This window comes from Vigna angularis, chromosome 3 (genome assembly GCF_016808095.1).
Source record: "Vigna angularis cultivar LongXiaoDou No.4 chromosome 3, ASM1680809v1, whole genome shotgun sequence".
Taxonomy (NCBI): domain Eukaryota; kingdom Viridiplantae; phylum Streptophyta; class Magnoliopsida; order Fabales; family Fabaceae; genus Vigna; species Vigna angularis.
The window spans coordinates 40764459-40770458 of NC_068972.1; positions in this window are offsets into that span (position 1 = coordinate 40764459).

The window sequence follows — 6000 nt, forward strand, 5'->3', positions numbered from 1 at the left end:
TCCATGTAAAATTGACCAAGAAGCATGAACATGAGTTTTGCATCGAACAGTTCAAGATTCATTTCAACATCTCTACAGAAATTACCTCTTAATCCTCATTTTGTATACATAGATTGATGATTTTCTATCTCCGGTATAAACTAGCAATGATGCTGATGCTAGACTCATGGCTATGTTTCTTATTCAATAACGGGAAAAACAAGATTTATAAAACATTTTGTTATTATGCAAGATGCAACTGGTATGAAAATCAAGCCAAATAGGCCAAACTGTGGCAGAAAGCACCACAAATGAACGAGTGTCCCACCAGATGGATTTTGGGGAGCATATATTACACAGCACACAGAATGTTCGGTCTGCTCTTCACTGAAATAAATTCTTCATTAATGGATACATAGATTTTGAAGTACTTTAGTAAAAAATTCCGATTACTCAACAATTATATATCTCGGATGTTTTTTTTCCTATTTTCGTTACTTTCTATACTTCACGAGTAGGTCATAAAAGTCTTTCCTTTTGCAATTTGCATAAAAAAGTCTTATAGACTAAAAGGTGTCTCCATGCGTGGAGAAACATATCATACAACAGTTCATAGCTATCAATTCCAAAAATACAGAGGGAAATATACATAATCAATCTTTCTATCATCAAGTCTGATTCATACCTACCAGTATGACAACAACACAAACATACATAGATTTTATCCTTCTTAGTAAACAATAATCAATCAAAATTCCCAATTTTAAGTTTTAGGGTTTTGAAATGATAGGAATTGACCAGGGCAAAGCAGAAACACAGCAACAACAAAATTCAGTTCCTTATATACCCCATTCTCCAATTGCACCCAAATCTATGTATCAGAATCAACAATTAATTGAATAGCACACAAATAAACATAAAATTTCTGTTTCTCTTCATTATTGTTATAAAAAGGTTGAAGAACAACGATGTACAAAGCACAACCCAGTGCAGATTGTATGACATAAATCACATATTAATTAATCTACATGGCACTGGTTAGGAGCGACCAACATTCCGATGTCGCTTTCGTTCCCGACGCTGTACTGAGGAGAGAACGCAACCTGCAAAGGGTAGCACTTTAAAGACAAAAAGTGAGGCTTGGAACCTATGCCACCAAATATGTACTTAATCCACGCATGCAAAGTGATTCCAAAATTGACCGAACCATGAGCACGCCGTTGCACCTCGACTTCCCCGAGCACCTTCTGGCTGCCCACCGTGAACTCAACTTGGAACGGGATGTTGATCTGGATTCCATTCGAGAGATGCGGCGGTTCCAGCGCGACAGAAGCGACGGAGAACTGGTTGAACCACAGCTCGAGATGCGGCTTCTTGTACCATACTGCCAGCACAGAGTTAGGGTTTTGCATAAGGCCCTCGAAATGGAAGAAGACCGTTTGATTTTGCTGCGCCGTGGCGTTTATCGGCAAAGGGGTCACAGTGAGGGACGTTACTTCGAAGGAGGGAAGGTGGGGTGTGAAGACGATACACAGGAGTATGATGGTCATCCCCAAGAGGCAGAGGATGACCATGGCAGCGCCGATGTGGAGGAGGTTGACGTAGAGGTTACGGTTGTTCATCGGCATGGTGAGTTCGTGACGGTAGAAAAGCAGATGAGAATGAGAAGTTTTGCACGGAAATGCTTCTTGTTGAAGGTATTTCAAGGCAGGGAGAAAGGTTGTTGCAGAGAATTGGGAGTGAGAAAGCTATGCTTTTTAAGAAGAAAAGAGTGCGTAGATAACAAGCTTGATCAAGGGCTCTGTTTATACTACCAATCCTCACCTCATCAATGTTCAAAACAGTGGTTTCTCTTCTACCAGAAGAAACAAAAACGACAATGGAGAGTGCTGAATCAAGAGTTTCTTTCCCTGATTTTCTGCAGTTTTTGCATGAACTTTAGCGACAAGGAGTAAAAGCATGACACTGTTTTATGATAGAAAACGAAACTAACATTAATGGTTTTAACACAATGTTTTTAATGATGACTGTGATGATGTATAGGAACCGTGTTTGTGATTGTCAGTCATAAATCACATAGGTTAAATAATTATCACTCTGCATTAATGTTGAGTGCTTAGTAACTGCTATCTATTAAATGTTCTATTAATTGATATAATCACTCTGCATTTAATGTCCTTGTATTTTATAAGTTTATTATGATATCATTTTCACAATAAAATGTATTTTTGCAAGATAAGAAAGTAGACAAATACAGTTTAATTTTAATTTAAAAATTAAAGTTCATAAATGTAGCAAATGTATGCACAAGTGAGACTTAGCTATTTACACTAATTGTTTTTGTTTGACTTTAGCCATTTCCTAAATTAAAATAAAAAACGGTGAAATTTTTTATTTTATTTTTTGTTTTCCTTTTATAAATTTAATATTAAAAATATAATGTATAATCCATGATAATTACAAAATTTCAGCACGAATTCTAAGGTTTAAGAAAAATATTTAAAACATATTATTCATTCCATTAAAAATTTAATTGTTAGAAAAAAGAATAATATTTTTTCCAAAAAAGTGAAAATATTTTTTTATTACGCTCAACTTTAATAAATTTGTAAATTATTATACTATATTTTATTATTTTGGTCTTTAATGAAAAAAATACTTCTTTTCTGTCCTTATTCTTTTCTACAATTAATTAAGTATTAACATGTAAAAGTGTGATCAAAACTAATATATATCCACCTATTGTTTTCAATATTTTTTAAAATAATTGTCCCTTGTAAATTTACAAACAAATTTATGTCAATTTTATTTATTGATATCTTTTGAATAATTATTTTTTCATGAAGTATTCAAATAGAATTGACCTATGTATTTATTTTAAATATTTTATTTAAAGAAAAATAATTAATGTGAATTAAATGCTGATTTTTCCTCCCAACATATCTTTTTAGACAAAATTTCCTAGAAGACTATTTTTTTTCAAATGAACATGTTCATGGTTTTCTAATTATTTTAATTTTCTAAAATGAAAAAAGAATTAAAAAAATTAAGAATTACAATTAAAATTGTGGAAAATAATTTTAAAAAATTAATTAAAAATATTGGATTTAAATTTTTATGAGAAGAAATAAAATAAGAAATAATTTATGATTTTTTTAATATAATGTGACATTAAATTGTTGTTATTGACTTTTAGAAAATAAAAATATTATAATAGAAAATATTTATGATCAATAATCTATATCCATATATAAAATTATTTTCTTATGTCTACATTTTCAAATTCATGGTTTAAATAAAAGTTTTTGTAAAATTAAGATAATTATTTATCAATTTTACCATTAGTTTAACTTTTAACTATTTTTTTTCAATTTAGCCGTCTGTTTAAACTTAATCCATTTTTTTAATTATAAAATTACCTATAAAATAAAATAAAAATATTTATAATAAAATTATGAAAATTACTTATATTTAAATTTATAATCTATATAATTAATGATTCATCTTTTTGGTATTTTTTCTAATTTTATCCAAGTGACCTCTTTTTAAATTAATTTTTTTATTTAATTACTTTTCTTAAATTTAATCATTTTTTAAATTATATAAATAAAAATCATTAGAAAATAAAACAACTACCATACATATCATTATAATCACTACCATATCATGTGTGAACAACTACCATAGATATTAATATTCAAATTATATTTCATGAAGCATCATGCATACCATCAAATTCATTCACCATAAACATATACATAAACATGTTTACTGACCATAAATATTCATTTCCTTATGAGATAATCGATTACCAAGTATGATAATCGGTTATTCCAGAAAGTTTTAAAGAGAACAACAATACCTACTAAAATCGATTATCTCATAATACATACTGCAATAATCAATTATCAGGTTTGATTATTGATTATTCCAGAGAGTTTTTTAGCAAAGATGCAATTTTGACTGAAATAATCGATTATCGAGTCTTATAATCGATTATTCCTATCAGTTTTTGATAGCAATACGATTTTTCTAATTTGTTATCCCCAATACATATTCAAATGACCAAAATAGTACCATTGACACTAGAATTGATTCAAAAACATGTTTATATCCAAAATTGAATATCATTTTCCTTATTTCTTTAGAAATGAGATGCACCTGATTAACCACACTTCAAAACTCAATATATCATATTTTTACAAGTTACAATTCATATTTTGGTGCACTAAGATTCTAAACAAGTCCCAAATGATCTACAGAAACATGATCAGGGTATATCGTTAGACCCACTTGAAGTACCTAAAAACCACTAGAAAAGGGAAGGGGGTGAATAGTGCTAATGGAAAAACTTTTTCACAACCATCCTTATGTAGCACTTTCGTCGAGTACAAGATTTTTCAAATGGTTGTTGAACGCTCGACCTTGCAAATTATTTAATCAATGAATTCTTTTCAAGTGCTATATAGGATATTCACTATAGTGTTTGTAAGAGCTTTCTGTTTTACAACTAATCATTTAGTATGGAAAACTCTTGTATTTAAAACTAAAATACAACTACAGGTTTAATAAGAAAAGCGTTGAGACAAAGGTAAACAATAAATGTGCAGATGTTTATATACTGGTTACTCTATGTCCAATTTCCTCTATGTACAGATGGTTCCACTATAATCTTCAACAAGATTACAACTGATTATTCTCACCATTCCTAGTATCCCCAAGCACTCCTAGTATCCCTTGATACGCTGCCTAATTAAGTTTCACTCACTCATAGTTGTTCAGTATTCTTCACCACTCCTAGTAACCTAGTTAGCGAATAACTTCCCGTTACCCTATACTAGTTGAGTGTTCGCACCACTTCTGGTACTAGACACTCCTGGTACTAGACATTCCTGATATCTCTGATAAGTTGCCTAAATTTCCTTAACTCGTTAGAGTTTCACAACAAGTGTTTAAATTCTCTTCAGAATTGCAATGAAATGATTGCTTAAAGTCGTTTAGACTTTTACTCTCACGTAGAGGATATTTGTTCAATAGACTCGCTGAGTATTTCTCTCTTTTCACTTTTCTTTCTTATTACAATAGTAAGCAAATATTACAATGAGGCTCGAGAGTATTGCTTGACTATTCTCTTTCTCTTCTCATATATTCTCATTTTGCTTGAGCTTCTCTGTGCTTTTCTTTTAAACGCTTTCGTAGGATTGATATTTTCGTTGTAAGCTATCCTCTTAATTCTTCCTTTGAATGATCATCTATTTAAAGAATTTTTCAAAAGGTATCAATTAGACTGAGCTTTTGGCCTTGAATTTTGTGTCTTCTTTGTCTTATATGTGAAGTAGCCGTTGGTTAAAGTCAACTTGTCAGAGCATACATGCGTTTACAACACTTTGCTCAAAGTAGGTTGTACATGTCTTCTTATGAAGAGAACATTCTATAAATGTCTTTTTTGTCTCTAACGTCCACTTTTAATATATTTCAAATAAAGCATGTGGATGCATGTAATAGGTTGTATGCATAGAATATAGTAGATTGTGCATGCAACATATATATTTGATCTCTTATCACTTTTATTGCTTTTGAACATTGACCATTTAATGAACTTTAATGTTTGTTCAAAATAACAAAGTGTTTTTTACATTATTTACCGTTGAGGTAGCCTTTATCATTTAAGTTTTTCCTTAAGATATCATTCGTTGAGTAGGAACTTCATCCTTAAACAAAGTAAAGATTTTAGCTCATGATTGGTATGAGGCTGAGACATCCCTAGACAAACACAGACTCGACTCTCAATCACACTAGAACTAGTTTGTACAATGACATAAAAACATGATAAAAGTCGAATAAAAAAATAAATAATGATGAATAATTAACTTTAAAATGATTAAGACATTTTTGAAAAATGATTAACCAATGAATAATGTAAAACCCAACAACAAGCGCTATAAATACAGGTAAGGTGATGATAATGACAAAAAGTAAGTTCCCAAGTATGTTGTTAATTATTTGTCCAAGATTACCCTA